The 25,609-nt window shown below is 38.1% G+C and overlaps 1 long non-coding RNA gene and 2 pseudogenes across 2 annotated transcripts in view; all 3 read left to right on the forward strand.

Annotated features, from left to right (window-relative positions):
- LOC140513510 (uncharacterized) overlaps positions 1 to 1,227 on the forward strand; it is a 48,139-nt gene extending 46,912 nt beyond the window's left edge. For both annotated transcript variants that reach the window (XR_011970211.1, XR_011970212.1), the window contains one exon: positions 1,083 to 1,227. This is a non-coding gene — a long non-coding RNA (uncharacterized lncRNA). The remainder of the gene's footprint in view (positions 1 to 1,082) is intronic.
- A 15,920-nt stretch (positions 1,228 to 17,147) lies between these two features.
- On the forward strand, positions 17,148 to 18,308 carry LOC140514190 (AP-3 complex subunit mu-1 pseudogene; annotated as a pseudogene).
- A 4,994-nt stretch (positions 18,309 to 23,302) lies between these two features.
- On the forward strand, positions 23,303 to 25,105 carry LOC140514689 (pleckstrin homology domain-containing family H member 2 pseudogene; annotated as a pseudogene).
- Positions 25,106 to 25,609: the final 504 nt, after the last annotated feature.

The following is a 25,609-nucleotide window of genomic DNA, read 5'->3' on the forward strand; positions in this document are numbered from 1 at the left end:
AACAACTGTAATCAGGGTAAGGCAGATCATTATTGATGCTATGTGAAAAAATAGTCTTTCAAACTGGAAAAAGAGCTTTTACTGTTGCAAATCACAGCTGCTTCAATAGAACCTTGGCCTATACTTAGCAAGCAGCAATAATCTGGGAAGTAAGAAAAGAAGAAGTTGGAGCCCTGAACCTAGTAATAATAATTCACTGTGAATCTGATAAACCAAGAGGTGAGAGAGAGACTCAGAGTAGATAGATAGATAGATAGATAGATAGATAGATAGATAGATAGATAGATAGATAGATAGATGGATAGATGGATAGATAGATAGATGATAGACAGATAGATATAGATATATAGATATAGATAGATAGATGTGTGTAGATATATGTATATATGTGTAAATATACTTATATGTGTGTGTAGATGTATATGTATATGTGTGTGTGTGTGTGTATATAAAACTAAATGTATGGTACCAAAGAGAGTCTGTGATTTCATGAAAGATCATGATTTTGTGAGAAGTGTATCATGCTCTTTGCCCCATTATTGGGCATCAACATTGGGAGTAATTTTAGATAGCATTTAGCAGGCACACAATGGCCAATGGATCTAAAAGCATAAAATCATAAGAAATGCCTCTTAGATGGTAATATGGCATAATGGTAAAACTATATCAGAATACCAGGATTTGAGACCTGACACTTCTGACCTAGGTTACTACCTCAATTTCCTCAACTGTAAAATGGAAACAATAACATATGCACTATTCATATCAAATAAGTCTGTTATAAAGAATGCCTCTTGTAAAGTTTAAAATAAAGAAAAAGGATAGAGAGAGTTATTATTGTTTTGGTCCAACCCAACCCCGGGTTCGAGGGAATCACCACAAATTCATCCACAGATTGCTGTTCCTATAAGAATTGGCACACCATCAGAGTACACTGACATGCAATGCTGGATGGACAAGACCTTGGGGACCCCAAATCCCTGCCACCTTCTCTTTCTTTCTCACTCAATCATTCTGATTTACAGAAGAGTAACAGCTTAATTTCATACATCAGTAATACCTACATTACTTTCTCTCTCCAGATATCATGGCTGAATGTATCGCTGGTCCTCGGTGGAGCTAGCAGCACCAGAGAAATGGACAGCACCACCAGCTCCCTTTCTGCTGGAAGCAACTTTCTCTCATTTGTATTAATAAAGTTATGGAACTGACTTGAACCTGAAGGCATTAATAATGCTCTCCTGGCAAATAACTGATAGTTATCAAGAATTGTATAGATAGGAGTGTCATGAGACTCCAGTGAGATAATGGATATAAAACACTCTGCAAACCTTAAAGTGCTATAGACATGCTGGTTAATTTATAGTTGTTATTTTTATTAGCCTACAGTCACCAATCCTCTAGTCTGATGACATCCTCATTCCCTGAGCCTTCTTATTGCTCTTTTGCTGAGTTCAAGCATGTTTATAGCACAATAATAGAGCATTCTGGTAAATGTTTAATAACTAGATTTGGGGATGGTGGAGTATCTTATGGTACTTTTCTCATTTTGCAGCATCTTTCAAACATTATTGACATTGTCTGCAAAATCAAATTCTGTGTCTGAGTGCATGTGTGCATGTGTGTGTGTGTGTGTGTGTGTGTGTGTGTGTTGATTTTATTGTGGAAATGTTTAGGGATATTAACTGAGCCCCATCCCCTCTATGGCAGCCCCATTAAAATCACTAGACTAAGGTAGGAGTTAGTGCACACTCATTTGGAAAACCAAAATGTGCCCAACATGGCATAGGGAAGAGTTATTTGGGGGAGGAAGGAATTTATTTGGAAGAGGGGAGACACCTAAGTACCTATGGTTCAAGTCACAACTCCATCATTTGCTTTGTGTGCATGGCTCAAGGGCTGTTTTTATGATGAAAGACTTGGATAATCCCTAAAGTTTCTTCTAATTCTAAATCCCTCTCTCTAATATCTCCCCTTTCAGGAGTAGCTTCAGACAGAGAATTGAAAGTCAAGATTTGGACAGAATCAGAGAAGCCAAGATAGATACAAGGTCAGAAAAGTTGGAGAAAATTGCAGGGGGAGGGAATATCAGAGGATTTGGGGAAATAAAGAGGATCAGAGAAGCTGAGTAGGATGTGGATGGGGTTAAAGACAAATCAGGGAGAAAGTTTTAAAGAGTTTCAGGGAATAAAGGTTTGGTGTGATAAGAGAATTTGGGGGGACATGGAGTAAGAGGTCAATAAGAAGTGAAATTAGGAGCAGAAATGTTGGGGGAATGGTCTTTTCAGTAGCAAGAGGATATAGTTCATCTGAGTTAGTGACCTGAATTCATCAAGATCAACTAGATGCTGTCTTACTATCTCTTTGCTTATCTTGGGTATCAATTCTCTGTTACCACTTTTGTTCTTCCACTTCCAATAGAGAGGCCATTCTTTGTGGTAGAGAAAACAGAAGCAACATGAGAATTGTACTAGGGACAAAGAAAAATCAAATAATTCTCACTTTTTTAGAAGTTTAAAGGATTGGATCTATGATTTTATTGGTATAAGGAACTCCCAGGTAAGGAAATTCCCTCTTTTAGGGTAGACCAATCCTTTTCCTGCAACTTATTGTCTTTGGAGAATTTCATAGAGCACTCAGAGGGTAAGTGACTTGCCCAGGATCACATAGACAATATGTGTTAGAGGTAGTACTTGAACTCAGATTTTTCTGGCCAGCTCTATCCAATGCTCCTCATGCTTCTATATATAAAAAATATATTAATATAATGCAAAGTCATTTTGGAGCAGTGGGAGGGGCATTAATAATACCTGGAAGAATCAGGAAAAGACCTTATGTAGAAGGTAACTGTTGAGTTGAACTATGAAGGAAATTAAGAATTCACAGGGGTGCAGGCAGAGAGCATTCCAAAATTAGTAAATGTCGGAGTGTCAGAGCTAGGACCCAGATATCTAACCTGGGTTACCTGACTGACTCTAAATTCTTCCTTCCTTACCCCACAGCTCCTCACAATAATGTTTAATTCACACGTTAGCCTTGTTACCTTAAGTAGGTTGTGGTTGTGGTTATTTTTCCTTTTGTTTTAAAAATAATAGAGTAGGAGGGAAGGAAACCCTTTCCTATCTTTTTTCCCCCCCAGTTTGGCGTCTACAGGAGTCAGGTGTTCCTATAGTATTTTTAATGTTCTTAAAATTCCAGAAACATAAGTGCCTATGCAAACACTGTCAAATTGTTTGAATGGACACATTTTCATGAGTCTGCAAGATCTCATCTCAGCCTTTCACCTGCATCTTTGGTTTGGCAAATGGATAAAGCACAGCAATTTACAGGGGTTGATTTGGCCGTATACCATAGCAGGAGCTGGATGGGTGATGAATGCAGTTATGTTGTTTGCTTTTCACTAAGATAGTTGTATTTTAGCTCTCCAAACAAACTCCTTTTACTGCTTGGCTTTGTGGCTAGTTTGTGACATTCAGCAGTAGACAAACTTGATGGCTCTGGGATAGTGCTGTTTGACAGGTGTAGCTGAATCCCTGAAGTAAAGGGACCTCAGGTAGAGTGACCCAGGAGATGACTATGGTTTCTATATTGCCTTGGGAGGAGCCAAGAGTTAGGAGCCAGTTGGCTTTCTTTAAATCAGAGGATCTTAACCAGGCGTCATTGAACTTGAGTGTTGGACTTGAGTCTGTAAAACTGTGTCTCCTCCTCTTACTGTATACCAATGGAAAAGTAACATCTTTTCTGAGATTCAGAAATGGAAATAATACAATAGAAATAATAGTTTCTCCCTCATAGAAATGAACACATTAAGTTTTATAGCACTTTGCAAATCTGACATGTTTTTAACACAGCATTTGGCAGTCTTGTTGAGTCGCATCTGATTCTTTGTGACCCCATATGGGGTTTTCTTGGCAAAGATTCTAGAGTGGTTTGCCATTTTCTTCTCCAGTGAATTAAAACACTGGAGGTTAAGTGACCTCCCCAGGGTTACATAGTCAGTAAGTGTATGAGGTCAGATTTGAACTCAAGTCTCCCTGACTCCAGCTGGGCTCAGTACTCTATCCATTGAATGACTTAGCTGTTTGCAGATAGTAAGTGCTTAATAGATGTTCTTTCACTCAATGACATAAATCCCAACTATTGTTATGCATAGATTTCCTTTATACATATATAAAACTTTATATATATTATTTATTTATATAACTTTATATATGCTATATATATATACATATATATAAAATTTATTTTTAGTTTTCAACATTCACTTCCATAAGATTGAGTTTTAAATTTTCTCCCTCTCCCTCTCCTCCCCCCTCACCAACATGGCATGCAATCTGATATATAGGTTCTACTTATACATTCATATTAAACATATTTTCACATTAGTCATGATGTAAAGAAGAATTAGAACTAATGGGAGGAAATACAAGAAAGAAGAAACAAAACAGAAGAAAAAGAGAGCAAATAATATACTTCCATCTGCATTCAGACTCCAAATTTCTTTCTCTGTAGCTAGCATTTTCCATCGTGAATCTTTTAAAGTTGTCTTAGGTCATTGCATTGCTGACGAGAGCTAAATCTATCAAACTTAGTCATCACATAATGTGGCTGTAATTGTGTGCAGTGTTCTCCTGGTTCTGCTCACCTCACTCAGTATCAGTTCATATAAGTCTTGCAAGGTTTTTCTGAAGTCTGCTTGCTCTTCATTTCTTATAGCACAATAGTATTCCATTACATTCACATACTACAACTTGTTCAGTCATTCCCCAATTGGTGGTCAGCTTCTCAATTTCCAATTCTTTGCCACCACAAAAAGAGCCGCTATAAATATTTTTGTACATATGGGTTCTTTTCCTGTTTTTATGATCTCTTTTGGATATGGACCTAGAAGTGGAATTGCTGTGTCAAAGGGTATGCCCAATTAGATTTCCTTTTTTATATAATCAAGGTCAATGGTTCTTCTTTCTTCACTTCCCAGTATTTTCCTAGCACATATTAGGCACTTAATAAATGCTTGATGACTTGATTTGACTTTATATTGTTTCATGTAGTTTATTTCAGCCCTTCTCTCATGCACACTACTTAAAAACTGAACTAAATTAGCTAGATCTTTCAATTTCCAACCAGATATTCTGACACTGTATAGTCACAGTCTACATATGAATTCCTGGAGGTACTTCCGATTGTACCTCATGCTGGGCTATATAATAAATCCATATAAAGGAGCCTCAGAAATCACCTGGTCTAGTCTTTATGAAAAGTATACATCTCCTCAACAACATTCAAGGATTAAAAGCCGTCAATGACAAGAAATTCCTTATTACCCAATCAAAATAACTTGTGGTTTAGTGCTGATCTGGGAGTCACGGAGACCTGAGTTTAATTCTGTGGTATTTATTTGCTGTATAACTAGAGGCAAGTTAATTTCTGTTTCCTTATCTGTAAAATGGGGACTGTAAGTATTTACCTTAAAGGGCTGTTGAGGATCAAAGGAGATTATATATATATCTATATATATATAATGCATTTTGCATACTTTAATGCATTATGTTAATGTCAATTACTAAATTGAGTTGAAATGTGCCTCCCTCTAATTTTAACCTCGTGGTAGTATAGTGGAAAAAATGCTGGACACAGGGTAAAAAAGACCTGGGTTAAAGTTCCAGTTCTGTTACTTGTTAACTGTGCGACAATAAGCAAAGTTTCTCAGCTTTCAGACTCTCAGTTCCCTTATATGAAAAATGGAAATAATAATATTTGTATTACCTATATCACAAGGCTATTGTGAGCATGGTAGGGATAGTCAAATTTTATTTTCCTTGATATATTGGGGACAATACTAGGAAAGTACTTGTGTCTTCTTCAGTATCTTCTTCCTATCTTAAACTATGTAGAAAGCAGCCCTAGATAACTTTGTACCATGAAGTTTCATAGGGATTTAAGGACCCAAAGAGACAATGGAGGAGGAGGAATTGGTAACTCTACTCATCCTCTCGATGCATGAGGTAGAGGTAATGATGTGGACAGAAACTATGCCAATGAAGTTCTGGGAAAGACTGTGAAGTCACCATGACAACACAATATTAGGAAATGTCAACAACAAATGTCAAAAAACAACAATACAGCAACAACTTCCCAAAGTGGAAAATGCTGCGTTCAGAGCTAAGGATTTATTGGTCAGTTGAGGTCTTTAATGCAAAGGCTGGGTGAGTACCTTCCAGGAAAGTTAGAGAGGTCATTCTTTTTCCGCAATTGACTCAATTCATTTGGCAATGTTGTCCAATAGTGTCTCTTCTCAAAGTTTTCTTGACCTTTTGTATACATTTTTATTATTATGTAACCCTTGTGAGAGAGGCAATATGCTATAATTGGATACAGGGCTAGGCTCAGAGAAAGACTTGGGCAGATGGGTGTGAACTCCTGGAGACCTGCACAGTACCTGGCATCCAGGTCACTCACGTTCCTGTATTTTGTTACAGGAAACAAAGAAATATACTAAGAAATGGGCATCTCTCTCCCCTAAGCCACATTGGTTCCCCTTTCCTAGTCCCACTTCATCTCTTTCAGACAACTCCATATAGCTCCAGGGAGCTAGAAAATCCTAGCTGACTCAGAAAGACAGACAAAGAGTGAAGGAAATATGAGAGGGCTTTTTTGGGTAGTATTTTATTTTTTCCAGTTACACGCAAAGACATTTTAAATATACATTAAAAAATTTTTTTGAGTTCCATATTTCCTCCCTCCCTCACCACTCCCTTCCTAAGCAATTTGATATAGGATATATGTTTGGCAATCATGTAAAACATATTTCCTTATTAGTCATGTTGTAAAAGAAGAAATAGGCCAAAAAGAAAAAAAATGAAAAAATAAAGAAAGTAAAAATAGCATGCTTCGATCTGCATTCATAGTCCATCAATTTTCTGTGGATGTGGATAACATATTCCATCATGGGTTTGTTGGAATTGTCTTAGATCACTGTATTGCTGAGAAGAGCTAAGTTGTTCATAGCACAATGTTGCTGGTACTGTGCACAATGTTCTCTTGATTCAGCTCATTTCATTTTGTATCAGTTCATGTAAGCCTTTGCAGGTTCTTTTGAAATCCACCTGCTCATCATTTCTTATAGCTCAACAGTATTCTATTACATTTATATACCACAACTTGAGGAATCAATTTGTTGTTGTTCATTCCTGTTGATGAGCAAGCCAACAGTGACCACAGGGTTTTCTTGGCAAAGATTAATTAGAATGGTTTGTTGTTTCTTTCTCTAGTAGATTAAGGCAAATAGGGTTAAGTGACTTGCCCAGAGTCACAAGGCTAGTAAATGCCTAAGGCCAGATTTGAACTCAGGTCTTCCTGACTCCAGGCCCAGGTTCTATTCACTGAACCACCTTACTGCCTCCAAAGGCACCAGTAAGGAACTAATACTTGCTTTCAAATCACCCTTCTTAAAACCCATTCAAGGAAATGGGACCATTCTTCAATTAGGAGAAAGTTGAATGTTCTTTAAGTAGGTGTCACGTGTTCTGTTCATCCAAGTATATCCAAGTATTAGTAGGAAGAAACTATATCCCTTTGTAGAGAAGACCAACACAGTGTTCCAAAAAGTCATTCTTTCATTCCTTTATTTCATTGATCTGCTGGAGAAAGGTAACTACAGAATACCCCATGGGTGTTGGAATGTTGTGAGTCTCCTATAGAACAGGGGACAGATTACTTTCTTTGGGTCCCCTAGGAAAGAAGTACCACACATAAGCAAACCAAGAAGTGGCTACATGCTTATAGGTAGAAAAATTATAACTTCTTTTCAAAAGAAGTCACAATTCCATTCCCCACCACCAAACATGTTCTACCACTTATCAATTATCATCAACTTGCCTTTATTCTAAGATTTTACTCCCATCATTGTCAATTTCATTCCTATCTTTCTCTCACTCATTAATGACAGTTTTTTAGAACAAACAAGAGGCATCTACGGGACACAGTGGATAGGGTGCCAAGCCTGAAGTCAGGAAGACTTGAGTGCAAATCCAGACTCAGATACTTATTAGGTGTGTGACCCTGGACAAGTCACTTAGCCCTATTTGCCTCAGTTTTCTCATCTGTAAAAGGAGCTTGAGAAGGAAATGGCAAACTACTGCAGTATCTTTGCCAAGAATACCCCGAATGAGGTCATGAAGAGTCAGACACAACTGAAAACTTCGAAAGAACAACTAGAACAAACCTGGATCAAATGAGAGTTTATACAAGTTATTAACTGGGAGGCCTTTTTTCTCATCCTATTCAAATTCCACAGTTCCTTTAAATTCCACTTCTGTTAATATTGACACAACTATTCCAGCTCACATCCTTGTCTCTTTCCTCAATTTATGTTGCTTTTATGATTATACCATACTGCTTAGCAATACTATCTGTATTGTTCTATATTTGTTTCCTGTGTGTTAGACCTATCACCTCAAAGAGAGTGTAAGCACTTTGAGGGCAGCTACCATGTCTTATTTCACATCCCACACAGTGCCTAGTATAGAAGAAAGGAAGGAAGGTACAGAAGGGAGGGAGGGAGGAAAGAAGGAAAGAAAGAAGGAAGGGAAGGGAAGGGAAGGGAAGGGAAGGGAAGGGAAGGGAAGGGAAGGGAAGGGAAGAAAGAATCAAGGAAGGAAGGAAGCATTTATTAAGTCCTTACTAGGTGCCAGGCACTGTGCCAAGAATGGGAGTTACAAATATAAGCAAAAAGAAAGACAGTCCCTGTCCTTAAGGAGCTTACATTCTAATGAAGGAAGCCAACACACCCATGGGAGCTGAAAAGTAGCATGGTGGCATCCAGAGGCAAGGGATTATGAAGAAGAAGGCAGAAACAAGGCCAGGAGGAAATCAAGGCAGGCTTGCTTGGGTCCCATCACAAAGTGGTGGAGGGAAGTAACTCTGCTGTTTCAGAAGGAGGAGGCCCCAGTGCAGAGCCAAGGTCCAGGATAAGTCTGTGGTAAAAGCAGCACTGTTCTGGGAAGGCAGGCCAGCCTGGCCTCTGCTACAAAGTGGAACTTAGCTAGAGGAGAAGCAGGCAGCCTGGCCTCCTCAGGATGAGCAGTTGTGGTGTTAACAACACTTCGGGGGTCGTAGGGTCCCCTCTGCAGCATCCAATCAGGACTATACATGAACTGTTTAACTGATACTAATTTATCTCAGAATGAAAAAATGGTTATGAATTGAAATCTCCAGATAGAAATCACATTTATTTCGATAACAGCTCTCAAGGTAGAATAACATTTGACTTTATCCATCAGGGAAAAATACGTCCTGAGGTGCTGTTTTTCTGCTTTCTGCAGAATTAAGTCACTAAAGAATAGAATGATCTTTAAGGCATAAATTAATGCTCTGTGTAAAATATTGAAATGCACCATTATAAATTGTATTTATAGTGTGCGTTTATAGTTCTCCTATTGACAACTAATTCTATTGATTTCAGAAAGCTGAAGACTATCCTCCAGTGGTTTCCAGCTCAAAATTAATTTAAATCTTATTGAAATACTGAAGTTATCTTTTGCCTCAGGCTTATCAAATTAATTCAGAAGAATCTTATTACAAAGTGAACCTGCTGGAAAATATCAGTGCGGAAAATGGATAAATAATAGCCCTAGATTTATAAAAATAAGTACTTTAAAAAAAATAAAAGCTCTGTTTCTAAATTCAGAAGGAAGAAACAGCCTCGTTTATTTTGGATGAATTTAAACAACAATTTTTAAAGTGTTATTCGAACCCAGCTCTACAATACACTACTACCACACCATGATCTTGCAGAAGTCACTTGACTTCTTATGACCTCACTTTCTTTATACCATTTTATTTTTTTGGTTTTGGGGGTATTTTTTTTAGGTTTTTTTTTTTTTTTGGAGGGAGTAAGGCAAGGCAATTGGGGTTAAGTGACTTGTCCAAGGTCACATAGCTTGTAAGTGTCAAGTATTTGAGGTTGGATTTGAACTCAGGTCCTCCTGACTTGAAGGCCCTGTGCTCTATTCACTGCTCCACATAGCTGCCCCTAACTCACTTTCTTTATCTTTATATGAATATATCTTTATATGAATATGAGGAAATTAGAACACTGGACTAAGAGTCAGAAAGTTCTCAGAGGTGGAGAACATGCCACCTCAAGGCCACAGGTGGTTCCTCACACCTGTTCTATATTCAAATGTGCCTCAGATTTGATAACTTTGTGATTCTGTTCAAGTTCCTTAATGTCTCTCAGTCTGTTTTTTCAATAAAATTAGGATAATAATAAGAATAACTGAGAATTTTTCATCTTTGTATCCAGCTTCTACTAACTCAGCGGCTCACACCCAGCAGGTGTTCAAAAAATGCTTGTTGGTCATTTGATTGTTGTGAAGATAAAAAACCCAATAATGTAAATAAAGTGCTTTGCAAACTTTTAATGAGAGCTAGCATTTCTGTAGCGCTCCCAGGCTTACAAAGCCCTTTACACAATCTCATTCAAGGTGCTCAGCAACACTATATTTATATTAAGTGCTATAGATATTAGCCCCATTTTACAGATTTTGGAAACTGAGGTTCAGAGGTTAATTGACTTGCCCATCATCAAATACTAATAAATGGCAAAGACAGGTTTTAAATCCACATCTGTTCTGATTTCAGGTCCAATATTAATATTTTTATGATTATTAACTTAACAAGCATCAACAAATATGAACATTGCAATATGAAGAACAAAAAAGAATTGTACGTGGAATTGTGAACATCTATTAAATAGTTATTTTTTATTTTAAATATAGTCCTGGTTTCACAGGTTTCTTGCCTGTTAGTGCTGCCAGGTCAATGAAAGACCTAAGTAGATGGTACTGCAGACAAGAGGGATTAATTCAAAGCTTGTTTCTCCCTTAATACTGGCAGACGGCTTCTTTTCGTTTTAGAAGAGGGATGAGTTCAAAAGCTAATTCAGCCTTGGCAGGTGGTAGCATAAGCCTTTGTCTTCTTCCTACTCAAATAAAGTGTTCCCCTCTTTATTCACTGACTTTTCATTGCTTTCATTTTACTTCATTCCTTAGCAGAAAAGAAATTTTAGTAACCATTAAATTCTTGTCTGTTAAAATTAATGCTGATGCAAGTGAAAAATTTTTTTTTCTTTTTCTAGCTATTCCAACCACATCCTTTGGTTAGGATCTGTTTGAGTCTCTCTTCTCCATCACAGAACTATCTAGGTGAGCAGCCCATGAAACTAGGGCTACATTAAAATCTATGTATCTATCTATCTAATGTGTACATACACACATATATGTATTATGTGTATATATACACACACGTGTTAAATGTATGTGCTACATTAAACTCTATATACATATATAATACGTGTATACACACATATGTATGTATTGTGTATACGTATATACATAAACATCTTGCTAAATTTATGTGTGTGTGTATATAATATATATTATATATATACACACATACACATATACATGCACACATATAAATTTAACACAATAGTAGCAAACCTTCCCTGCTTGTCTTTTTCCCCATCTGGATTTCCTTCTGCTGGCTGATGCATATTTTTAGAATATGTTTCATTGGTCCTCATCTTTCATCACTCTTTTTCCTATCCTATGCTTCTACTTGTATAAAATAAAGACCATAAAAATTCCATTCAGCCATTACCAATTAGCTTCATTCTTAAAATAAATGGAGATCCCCATTTCTTCTTAATACCCCTTCAGAAGACTTCTTAGTAATAAATGTCACCACTTCTGGTATGGTCCTGATTTTTCTTTAGTAATTTCTTTTGAGTTCCTGGATCTGTCTTTCTACTAATGCAGAGTAGAATAGAATCTATTCTAATCTGACCTAGTTGGCAAGTAGAAATTATTATTACAAAGTGACAGTTAAAAAGATAATGGTAATGAATGTGCTTTCCCTACATAGTAGAATAGGTTAAGTTCACAAAAAGAGTGAGCAAACTTTTAAATGTTAAACATACATTAATGTTCACTGGAGCCTTTAGGTTCTTCTTTTACTGGAAATGTATATGTATTATAAAGCATGGTGGTACATGACTTAGGTTCAAATCCCACAACTGATACTCTGGATGACCTTAAGAAAAATCACTTAAACAACTCCAGCCTTAGTTTTCTCATCAATAAAATAATCATGTTGGGCTTGATGACTTTTAAGGTATCTTCCAGCTCCAGACTTGCGATTTTATAATAGTTCTGGAGGCCACTGGTAGTTCTGATGTCTTGAGCTCTCATCATGCCCCCGTGGCTTCCTCTTGCCTCCATGATTAAATACAAAACACTCTGGCATTCAAAGCCTTTCCTTACCTTACCTAGTCCCCTCTTACCTTTTCAGTATTCTTATACCTTAATATCCAATACATACTCTTTAATCTAGTGACATTGACCTTGCCTGCAGAAATTTTCTCTAGCAGTCCCCCATGCCATCATTCTCCCTCCTCTATTCTGCCTATTGACTTCCCTGGCTTCCTTGAAGTCCCAGCTAAAATCCCATCTTCTACAGAAACTACTCCTAATTCTAGTATTTTCTCTCTCTTCATTATTTACCATTTATCCTAGGTATAACTTGCTTCATAACTATTTTTTTTGTTTGTTTTTGCACATTGTCTCCTCTATCAGATCATAAGCTCTGTAAAGGCAGGAACTGTCTTTGGATTCTTTTTGTATCCCCACTATTTAGCACAGTGCCTGGCATATAGAAGGTGCTTAAGAAATGTTTATTGATTGATAAGAAGAAAGAAATGACAGTCCATTCAGGCATTGTATTCAGGATCCCTGTTATAAGACTTTAGGTTTCTCCAAGTCCAGATGCATATTTATTTGCATATGAAGTTTATTTGCATATGAAAACCTCTGTTATCTAGAATTCTCAAAAAATGAGTCTAGATAGTGAAATTACCTAGATAATTCAGAGGCATCCATTTGAATTTAATATTTAATAATAATAATTATATAATAATTAATAATAATAATTAATATTTAATAATAAATAATTTAAATTTCATCTTAACCATTCTAGAAAATTTCTCAAAATATTTTGCTTATTTCCTTACCATCTAAAGTAAACCATATGGAACATATCTTTTCTTGATAATTTAGGATCCTCATTATGAACATCCTTACATTACTATGCTGTATCAATAAGTCAAAAATCAATTATTGAGTATCTTACATGTTCTAGGCACTATGGACACCAAGACAGGGATGATGCAATCCCTGCTCTCAAGAAGGTTATTTTCTAATAACGCACTGAAACTTTCATTCAGATGATTATTTACTATTTATCGTAGGTAGAGCTTGCTTCATAACTTTTTTTTTGCAGGTTGTCTCCTCCATTAGATTGTAAGCTCCTGGAAGATCACTATTTAGTACAGTGCCTGGAATATAGTAGGTGCTTAATAAATGTTGATTTATTGATTTATTGAGTGATTGAAAGAAGGGACAGCCCTTTTCTAGAGCAAGAGACTTTAGGGAAAATCCAGCCCAGTCCCCTCATTTAAAAAAAAAAACCTATAACTCAGAGAAGGTGAAATAACGTGTTCAAGGTTACATAGCTGCCCAGGACAAGTCCAGACTTGAACTCTGTTCTCTTGGCTCCACATCTTTTGTTATTCCAAATCACACACATCATTAGAACAAAGTATACTTGTTCCAAAGTTAAATGTCCCTAGAGAGCATGAAATCCAAAACTTACCAGACACAGCCATCTGACTTCACATTACCTTTCCAGTCTTGTCTTTTAACACACACACACACACACACACACACACACACACACACACACACACACACACACACACACACACCTTTGTCAGAACTGTTCTTATACTTATAAACGTTTGCAGGAGCAGTGAAATATCTTAGTAGATAGAGCACTAAGCCTACGGTCAGGAAGACCTGAGTTCAATTGCAGCCTCAGGCAATCAGTACCACATAACCGGTGCGTTGTTTAACCCCCCTGGCCTCAATTTCCTTAACTATAAAATGGGGATAATAATGGCACCTACCCCATAGGATGGTTGTGAGGATCAAATGAGATAATATTTGTAAAAAGTGCTTAGTACAGCCTCTAGCACATAGTAGGTGCCATATAAAAATGCCTATTCCCTTCCCTTTTCCTTGCACCTATCTCATTTTAGAACCAGAGAACTTGGGTTCAAATCCTGCCTCTGATGATTACTGCCTATGTGACTCTGAGAAAGTTATAAACTCCCTGATCTTAGTTTCTTCATCTGTAAAATTAAAGGGTTGAACTAGATGGTCTTTGAGTTCCTTCTAGTTCTAAAACTATGACCAAATAAATTTTTGATTACCATGCTTTTTGAAGAGCTAAAAGGGATTTGATAACAGTTGACACTTTTGACCACCCTTTATGGAGTTCCCTTTCTTTTATATTTTTTGTTTGTGTTATCCTATAGCTTTGGAAACCAGGTAAAGCTTTGTCAGAATTGTTTGCAAAACAAGAGAAAATTGGCTGTTAGGGAAAGTCTGAGAGTCTTTCCTTTGAATCTGATAATTGAAAAAAATCAAATTGATTCTATTCTGTTATTCATTCCATTCTGTATCACCACTGACTTTTTTGTAATTGCCAAAGTCATGTTTCATTTGTCTCAGAGTTAAGTTTGGAAATTCTGCTTTCCTGTAAACCATTCATTGTCTCTGAGCTAAGTTTAGAGGTTCAGATCCCTGATAATCATTGTTGTATTCTTGTGTCAAAGAAATCTGTTATTCTTGAAGGATGCAAGTGAATACCAGGGAGTCTTATCTGCTATCCAAAGTAGTCTATTCCACTATTGCTAGCTAAACTGTCCAGGCAGATGGACTCAAACAACGAACATGTGACATGATGGAAGGAGGGGTTGTTACTAACCACTCATTCCTAATTTCCAGCCAATCATTTTGTCCTTCACAAGCTTTATGACCAATCATATTGTTTTCCTCATCTATAATACTGCTCTCTATTTTTTGACTGTACTTTCTTTTTTTCTACAAAAAGGGATGCAAGCCTGTTTAGGGGTCTTAGCTTTGCTAAGGGGGATGAGAACCTGTTTATTGGCAAATTTGTACTTTGTCAATAAATTGATTGTGCTTGGAACTTTGTGCCTCAGTTTACCTTAATTTCCATTGTAACAAGTCCTTGACCTTTGTGTTTAATTCTTAGGTCTCTTCTGTGTCCTAGACACAAGGGTGTTATGAGGTTCAAATGAAATAACAATGCACTTTGCAAACCTTAAAGCACTACACAAATGCCAGTATTATTATTATTATTAGCCTGCAGTCATAGGTCACATGTCATTTTCTGAGTCTTTTATTGAATTCCTGCAGAGACCAATATATAGAGAGCAATACAGGAGTGTTCTGGCAAATGTTTAACAATCATGCTCTTTGAGGTGGGGAGATGGAGGGCCAAAAATAAAACAATGTATATACACATACTTTTTAAGTTTAATCTGATTATTAGTGCTTTTAAAAGCCTAGACAAACAATAAAACAATAAATCAAGTTCTAATTTGGAGTAATTGCTGATTTCTGGCATAAATTTTTACACTGAAAATTTAATAATGTTTTCTAAAGCCAGTTAAAGCTGATGCTACTCCTGATAGATAGCCATGTTAAGAAAGATAACTAAGGTGTTACTTAACTATTGAAAGAACCAGAAATTGCTATGTTTACATTGTTATATGTGAAGAAATTAGCTTTCTGTTTATGGTGGCCTTTAAGAGCAAAGGAAAAATTATATTTAACTGATATTGGCTTGTCTTTTGTTCTCTGAATGTTCAGAAGGAGACATAGTTAACCCACTTCTTTAAATAACTATTATAGGCTCCATGGTATGTTTTAAAAATAGAAACAAATCCCTGGGTTGAAGTTTGAGTATTGTGTCTTTTACCCTGAGGCTTATCCAAAACTTCCACCTTCGCTCTGCTTTATGTATACCCAGACATCTGAGCCCAATTTTCCACATATATAGGGAAACAGCAATATTGTGCTAGCCTGGAGATATTTTATTTTAATATATTTTGCTTAAATATAGTGCAACTCCCAAGAAAGAAAAAATCTTTATACTGTACTTTTCAAAAGGCTTCAATATTTCAATGTCTTCAGCAAAGCTCTGATTTCATTCTTGGGAAATACATATCACAACCTCCCCACAACTATACAAACTACCCCAAGAATTTTTGTGGCCAAAGAAAAATCATTACCAGCAGTCAACCCAATGAGTAGAAGACCCAGAGTCCCTCAGAGGGTTCAAACTTAAAGAGTTTCAGACAAAAAGCCAGCATGGCACCAATAGGCAACTTGTTTGTCACATGTAGGGAAAAATAACAGAACTGGGACAAATCAGTGAAATGAGGATATTTCCTATATTGCATAATGACGAGTAAGAAATGAAGGTCAGAGACATAGGGAATTGAACTCCAACTACACCATCCAGCAAGAAGCTGTGAGGGGGTAATGCCCAGTCTTTTAGTTTATTAGCCTAAATGTATGTGCATCATCAGGGACTCCAGCCATGCCAGTCAAACCAGTTTTCACTGCTTTATACTATCATAGAGAGGTAGAGTCTCAGAACCACACTTTCAAATGTGAAGCTAGCTGTCACAGGTAAGAACCACTTTGTAATGGTTGGCTGCTGTCCCTGGTAACCTGATTCACTCTAACCATACTCTTGCAACCCAAAGATGCAGAAAGACCATGTATTTTATTTTTAACAGTGACTTGGATAAAGGCATAGATGCCATGTTTATTAAATCTACAGATGACCTAAGTATATTTAATGGCAGAATTAGGTTCCTCAAACCCTTCAAGACCCCTAAAGCCTGACAGATTAAAATGGTAGCCTAGATCCAATAAAATTGAATATAATAGGGATAATGGGGTAGCTAGGTGGTACAGTAGATAGAGTGCCAAGCTTGGAGTCAGAAAGACTCATTCTCCTGAGTCCAAATATGACCTCATATACTTACAAGCTGTGTGACCCTGAATAAGTCATTTAACCCTGTTTGCCTTAGTTCTTCACATATAAAATGAGCTGGAGAAGAAAATGGCAAACCACTCCAATATCTCTGCCAATAAAACCCCAAACGGGCTGGAACATTGAGCTTAGGCTGCCTGCTCTTCAGAAACATGATCTACAGTCTGCTCCTCATAAAATGTTCTGGGGACATCCGCCTGGAGAAATATAGGAAGAGTGCCATCAGCCAGTCTGTCTGTGACTGTTTCTTTGAAGCCCAGCATATAAACCGAGGTATTATACAAACTACCACTCTTCATCAGTGAGTTCCTGCATTGAGTCATAGATATTTTTTAGGGCTACTTTGGGGAGTGTTCAGAGGCTACAATCAAGAATCCCATGGTCACAGTGTATAAGTCCTTGGAAGTAATTTTAGACAATGGATTTCTTCTGGCAATTGAATCTAACATCTTGAAAGAACTGATTAAACCACCATTCTATGTTCTGTGTTAATTCTGTTACAGGCAATAGTAATGTTGGGGACACATTCCCCTCAGGATAGCTCTCCAATATCCCATGGCATCATGCAGGTGTGAAATACACAAACAAGGAAGCTTATTTTGATGTGATTGAAGAAATCGATGCAAATATAAACTAATCATTTTCTGCAGTCTTTGCAGAAATTCAAGGGATCATTAATACTTGCATTAAACTTTCTGGGAGACCTGATCTTTCCCTTTCTTTCATGAAGCTAAGGCTTCTAGATGATGTCAGCTTCCACTCCTGCATTCATTTCAAATATTAGGAATTAGAAAGAATCTTATTATTTTTTCCTCCAGATGGAAACTTCCAACTTATTTCCTATTGTGTCAGCTCACAAAATTTAGCAGCAATTCCACTGTGTGTGAAACACATCAACTTTAAAGAGAATAGCTGTCATGGCAGATTTGATATTATGATTGGACCAAAGAAAAATATGGGGAAAACCACTGAAGATATCACAATGACTCTTCACATGCCCAAAGTTGTACTGAGAATGAACTTAACTCCTACACAAGACAGCTACACATTTGATCCTGTCACCAAGGTATTAACATGAGATATTGGAAAAATTACCCCCCAGAAGCTCCCAAGTCTTAAAGGATTGGTGAATTCATAGTCCAGAGCCCCCAAAATCAGAAAAAAATCCAAGCCTCAACATTCATTTCAAGATTTAGCAACTGCTATTTCAGGCTTGAAAGTAAATCACCTTGACATATTATGGAGAGAAATTCAAGCCATTTAAAGGAGTCAAATACATCATGAAAGCTAGAAAATTCCAAGCAAGGACATGAGAAGAGATCATAAATCCCACAAGATCAGTGTCTGTTTATCAAGTGTTAATACAATCTGCTGCTTAGTGACTTAGGTTGCTGTTAGATACCATGTGGGTAAGAACTAGTCATTATTTACAGCATTTGTGTAGAGCACCTTCTCTAAAAAGGTAGCTTTCATGGTTGGAGTAGATTTATTAAACAACTTTAAACTAAGCTCAGACCTAACACAATTTAATAGGTAGTATAGGCTAAACTTCTTTGGGCTGCGGGTAGCTTAGACTAGAGACAGATTGACTATGGTTGATTGCCATGGGTCACATGACAAACAGGAGAGAGTGTGCAGCAGCAACCCCACAGTTTTTGTGGTCTGCTGAAAATCCTTTGGTGGGTTGCAAGCGGCCTGTGGGCTATTTGTGCAGGCCTGACTTAGCTTATTTTTAAACTTGTCATTAAGGAATGTTTGGAACCAACACGAAAGCAGTGCTTGTTTCCACAGGCACAGAATAATTTGGAGGCTACACTCAGCAGCATAAACGCAGACAGGTAGTCATCCTTGGACCTCCCTGTCTTCTGGCCCTGACCTTGGCCTGCAGGAGGCATGAGAATTCCAGGGTAGTAGCCAGATTCTTGTCACATGATAGCTGTAGCCAAATATTGTCCTCACAGATCTTGATCGTCCCAATTCAGTCTTTTCCCTCCACAAACAGTTTACAGCAGACTGCCTCTTCAAGTGTATAAAAGAAATTTTAATATATAGTTCAGACTTTGATTTACAGAGACCTTGCTGCAGTAAATGCTACCTAGATTACAGGCCACAGATTCAGCTCTTAGCACAGCAGAAATCAATTGTGTTAAAGGGGACAAATACTTTAACGAGAATATAAGAGAACACTATTTAAAGCAAGCACAAACTTTTGAACTTCTGAGCAAATAACTAAAAACTAGACAGCAACAGAGATCTCAGATTGTAACATCTGTCACTGTTCATATCTCCTAAGTCTTATCAGAACAGACCTTTTGCCAGAGTTAACCTTGAATGCCTCATGGTCACAGAAAACCACAGCCACCACATCAAGTTCTTTCCTGAAAATATGAATATTATCATAGAAGAAATCACACTTCTTTATTATATTTATTTAGCATGTTTTGCTGAGATTTAAAAGTCTTTGTGTAATAACAGACATGAGTTGATGTGGTTGACATCTCAGACTGCTAAAGGCCAAGTAGTTTTGTCCAACAACAAGGTTCTGAAAGACCTGACCATAAAGTTTTTGCTTTATTAAATGTAAAGGAAGAGGATGTTTCAGGGGCTATGGTCTCCTTGCTTGTTTTTCATACATTACCAGTAAAACTGTATAATCAGACCACATCTCACTTTGGATTCTTTCCTCTCTCAGCCCCCTAACTGTTTCCTTACCCCTTCAGCCACAGTTTTACTCCTTTTTAATAGTACTTTTGTCACTCAACATCTAGTATGGGAACTGACTCATAGAACTAATTCTCTCATGCTATTCAGCAACATACATCTATTTCCCCTTGACCTCAGGGCCCTTTGGGGGCAAGTGTGCTCGTATTACCAGCATGACTTTCAATCCAAAAGTGGATAGACAACTAGAAAAAAAGCACATAGATGATGGTTCAAATTTAACACGTCTTTATATTTCATTTTAGATTCCTAGGGTACAGGGCCATCTCCAGTCATCCTGATCTATGTCATTGGACCCAGATGGCTCTGGAGGAGAAAGTGAGGTTGGTGACTTTGCACAGCCCTCCCTCACTTAAATCCAGTTCATTTGCAAGTGATGGCATCACCTCCCTGATGTCATGGTCTACTTCAAGAACGAAGGACAGACAACGACAACAAATTTCTAGGGTGATCACAGCACTGCCAAACCATAATTATCTGCTTGCCATATCTAAGATTAACTCAATTCAATTGTGTCTTCAGGCTTTATTTTCCAGTGATCCCTCAGCCCTCTCCACTCCTTCTATCCCTTGTCAGAATCCCATAATTGGACTCCTTTCTTCAATTGGAATCCTTCATTCCACCCAGTTTCTATCTCTGTAACTTGGAACTGGGCATTTTCTTCCTATGACATCTCTTGCATAGAATTCTATGGTATGTAAGCAGTTTCCTTGCTTCCAGAAGTTCCTTCTTCCAAGGTTTTCTGTAGTGAACTCTTTTGCTTAATTCAATTATGGCATTATTTAGTAGAATTAGAGAAACTCTTCAGGTGGAGGATCTGATTCCTACACATCTCGCCAGCACTGGCTGCACTATTAATAAAGAGATGAAAGTAAAAATGAAAACCCCAAGTGAGATTATGAAGAGTTGGATATGACCAGAACAATGCAACAACAAAAAAAATAGAGAATAAATGAAAAAGCTAAATATGGTTTGAGAAAATAAACTCTGGACATGTGAGAACAGTTGAAATGTGAGTAGAAAACTGCCAGGCCTAGAGGCCTGAGGGCTACCCGAGTCTTACCTTACCTCTATCGCAGGTCTTCGGCTGGCCAAACCGGATAAACGTATGAGAGAAGAGACTTTCTGGAGTCGAACAAGGGTTAGGCTTTATTCAGGGTCTTGGTTACATGTGCAGGGGAAGCTCTTCCTTAGGAGGGAGAGAGAAAATCTCCCAAGGAGGCAAAGATCTTACGATAAGAGATTGGAAGCAGAAGTGTAAGTGGGGAGAGAAGGGGAGGGGAGAGCGAAGAGAGGGAAAACGGAGCCTTCTGTCCTGTCAGGGCCCCTCCGCACGAAGAGAGCTTTCAGGCTTTCCTGACCCTAATTAAGCTCTCCGGCAGCATAGTTTGCACCTGAATACAGTGCCTGTTAGATAACAATAGGTGTGCCCAGATCCGGGACAGTCTCGAGGGGGATGCTCCTCCCATCACGTTTCTCACGGGAAGAGGTGGAAATACACGAGATAGCTTGGTCTCACTCCTCGATTCCCTGGTATTTCATGGGGGGCCTCATGAGAACTCTAAGATTTAGAAGTTCCCACCTTTATCCGCCCAAGACTGTCCACATGGAATTGAGCTTCCATCCCCAGCAGAAAACAGTTAAGAAAATGATCTAGTGATTGGAGCTCAATTTGAGGCATCAATGTGATCTAGCAGCTCCAAAAGATAATGGGATCTTAGATTGTAGTCACTGAAATGCAACAAGATCCACCCACATTATGATTTAGCTCCCATTCTGAAATCTGAGCCTTCTGATGACCCTCTCTTACTCATGACCAGATTTTTTTTCAATCTGGTCTCTTTTGCTGAACTTTTGCTGATTAGTGAGGGGTCAGGGCTCAACCATGTAGGATCCTGGAATTGTTTTGTTGGGTATGGTGTAGGGTAGGAGTAGTATGCATAGTCTTATAGGTTAGATGATAGATTACTTTTAACAGTAAATCAGGAAATTACAAGTAAATATCCAACCAAGAGAATTCCTAGGCCTCCTAGAAATAAAGTAGATTGCAATGATACATGAGGACCTGCCTTAAACCATATGTAGTAGTCAATTCAATAAGCATCTTTCTATCAAATAGATAGCTGGTGGCTTAATAGATACATACTGCATTAGACTTGGAGTCAGGAAGACCTAAATTCAAATCCAGCCTCAGACACTTACTTACTAATGCATAGTAATCCTCAGTTGGCCTCAGTTCTCCTATCTTTAAAATGAAAACAATAATAATACCTACTTCCCAGGGTTGTTATGAGGATCAAATGAAGCATTTTGCAAACTTCTATAAATGTCAGCTGCTATTATTAAGTTGTTATTATTATTATTATTATTATTATTATTATTATTATTATTATTAATCTACCAAGAACTGAGAACATAATGACAAAAATGACATAGTCTCTGCCCTCAAAATGCTTACTTGGCAATGAGAAGGGCCACCTCAGGCACCACAGTAAAGGAGAAGACATAAAGAGATATAGAAGGGTTTTTAAGTATAAGGGAATTCATTATGGATGGCCTTATTTTACCTGGAAAGTAAGAAGCAAGGGCAGAGTAGCCTAGTGGAAAAGGTGCTGGATTTGGAGTCACAGAATCTAAGTCTGAACTCAGCCCTACAGCTTCCTACCTATATCACCTGAGCAAATTTCTTCCTTTGTGGGTTTCAGGGTCCTTATCTTTAAAATGCTATGATGTGTCCCTTCTGAGAAGTGTTGTTGTATTCCCAGAGCAATTTTCACAATCAGAAACTTGTGTTCAAGTTCACATTCCTCTGTGTTCCACTGTAATAGCAGGACACAGACAATGACTGACTGATTCTCTGCCATGCATTCCAAGATTGGGCCTCCCTCCCTCCCCACTCCCCTACCCTAAGTCATTGCAGAGCCTTGTTTTCCCACAATATCGAGAATTTGGGTCAGAAGCAGAGGAAAGCCTGCTTCAAGGATTCCCACTGAGTCTTTGAGTAAATATCCTAGAATGAATCGAGGGTGACAATTGACCACCTGCTGGAATTTTGCTGCAAAGCTGTCTCTCTCTGAAGCATACATCTGAATGAATAAGCCTATCTCCCAAGAGCACAAAGAGAGATTGGAGGAACTCCAGTTTCTCCCCTTTATGGCCTAGCTTCCTCCTCTTTCACTGATCTAGAACTCAGGAGCTATTTAGTCCAACTCCCTCATTTTACATAGGAAACAATTGAGGTTCAGTGCCTTGCACAAAGTCACACAGGTCATAACTATTAGAGGCAGCATTTGAACCATGGGAATCAGACTCCAGAAGCACATTTCTTCCACTGTGTCAGGTTGCTTCTTTAAAGTGCTGGCAATAATTCATGTACATTTCTGCTGAATGGAGAGAAAAAAATTAGATTGCCATTCAGAAAGTGAATGACATACTGTAGAAGACAGATTAAATTGAAGAGAAAGGGTTGATTCAAAAAGACAGAATGAAGGGCAATGGGGGTATGAAGGAGAGATTTACATGAAGGTGCATTTCATCTCATCATAAGGAGAAACTATGCAATACAACTATTCAAAAGTGGGATGTAATGGCTTGCCCATCATTGGAAGTCTCCAAACAGAGGCTAGATGATCACCATTCCCAACCATCTCTTCATCATGCTGCCTACACTCAAACCATCACCCTAATCCTTTCTTCCCCAACTCACCCCAGTCACAACCACCACCACCAGTCACATTGGATTGTCTCCCTGGAACTCCTCGGGCTTGAAAGGTGAGCTTTTTGCCTCATATCACTGGAAACTAGACTTCAATGCCAGTCATTTACATACCATTCCAGGGAGCATTACCACAACTCCATGCCCTCCAAAATCCCCTTCATATTTTGTTTAAAGAATAAGTAAGACAGGCTCAGATGCAATCCAGCTCAGACTCTGTCTACCTGGGATTGTGTCTGGCCCGCTTGTGAATACAAGCGTTACAAATGCTTAGGCTCCTTAAGAGGCAACCCAATTAGGACAGAATTTGGGAAATACGCTATTTACTGCCAGCGATGTGTAGAGAGAACTCAGCAAAATGGAAATAGAGAAGCAAGACCCTCAAGGATGGAAATTCTTTCAACTCTTCTTCGAAATCCTTACCATCATTCATTGCCCTTCAGTATCCCAGTACACTTCATGAATGGAATATATCAGGTAGTTGGATTTGATACTTCTACCACAGTGGAAGAATTTTTGAATACTCTAAACCAAGAAACAGGAATGAGAAAGCCAGCCCAGTCTGGATTTGCACTCTTTACAGATGACCCTTCCAGCAAAGATTTAGAACACTGTCTTCAAGGAAACATTAAGATTTGTGACATTATTTCTAAATGGGAACAGACTTTCAAAGAACAGCAGCCTGGGAAATGTGAAGGTACAAGAACCGTGCGTCTGACTTATAAAAACAGGCTTTACTTCTCAATGCAAGTCCGTGGGGAGAGTGAAAGAGAAAAGCTCCTATTAATGTATCAGACAAATGATCAAATAGTGAATGGCCTCTTTCCTCCGAACAAGGAGCTCGCAGTGGAAATGGCTGCTCTTTTAGCTCAGGTGGAGATTGGAGATTTTGAGAGACCTTTCTCAACTCCAGCAGGGCAAGTGACCTGTCAATACAAGGCAAACCAAACACTAAAACAAGTCATAGAGAAATTTTATCCTAAAAGGTATAAAAATGGCTGTTCTGAAGAACAATTAAGACAACTTTGTCAACGATTGTCAACTAGATGGATGGCTCTCCGTGGACATAGTACTGCTGACTGAATGTGCATTTACCTGACTGTAGCCAGAAAGTGGTCATTCTTTGGTGCAAAGTTGTTTCTTGCAAAACCAGTAACTCCATCCACACTGGGAAATACTTTCATATGGCTAGCCGTACATGAAGACGGAATTAGCATCTTGGAATATAACTCCATGAGGTTAGTAGTGACATACGTGTACAAATCCCTAATGACCTTTGGAGGTTATCATGATGACTTTATGGTGGTTATTAATAGTGCACATTCCAAGGACAAGCCAACAGATAAACTCCTTTTTACCATGGCAAAGCCATGCTATATTAACAACTTCCATCAGCAAAAAGCAGCTCTTCACCACCTTTCAGCTCCTGCACTGCTGTCTGCTCGGAAAGGGGGGCCCAAGGACGTGGGGAGCCAGCCGCCCCTGTTAAACAACAGACCTACTAAAGGCCCAACTTTACTGTGAAACTGCAGAAGCTGGTGGAATTGTAAAGTAGCAGAATATCTGGAAACATTAGTGGGTGTGCTCAGAGGTGTTTGCATTTAAGAGCGTAACACATCCATCAGTATTTCAAAACCAAAAAGATATGAAACATTGTTCCTCCTTTTTACATGACTAGTTAAAAGATAAATGAACACTTAGTTATGATATAACTAAGTGTTATAAACAAAATAAAAACTGTTTACAAAAAAAAAAAGAATAAGTAAGACAATGCAATGGAAGACAGTCAGGAATAAGAGAAGTGGAAAAGTGAGAAAAGATTAGAATATGAAGGGCTTTAAACATTAAACAGAAGATTTTATATTTCATGCTGGAGGTAATAAGGAGCCACTGGAGTTTATTGAATAGGGACATAACATGGCCAGTCCTATGCAATTGGCAAGACTGTTTTTAAAAATAAAATATAAAATATAAAATAAAAAGTCTGTTTTAAAGATATTTTGCACCTTGAAATTCTGTAGGTACATGCCCACAGGGAAGCGATTAAAACTGGCCTCTGCGTACAGGCTATCCCAAAGGCCAGAATTTGTCCTGGAGGGGTTTAAGTCCCCACCCTCTTGTCCAAAGCAGCATATGGGGATATGCTAATACAGCTATGCCCAACTCTAGACTATTTGT

The sequence above is a fragment of the Notamacropus eugenii genome, chromosome 7 (assembly GCF_028372415.1).
Source record: "Notamacropus eugenii isolate mMacEug1 chromosome 7, mMacEug1.pri_v2, whole genome shotgun sequence".
Taxonomy (NCBI): Eukaryota; Metazoa; Chordata; class Mammalia; order Diprotodontia; family Macropodidae; genus Notamacropus; species Notamacropus eugenii.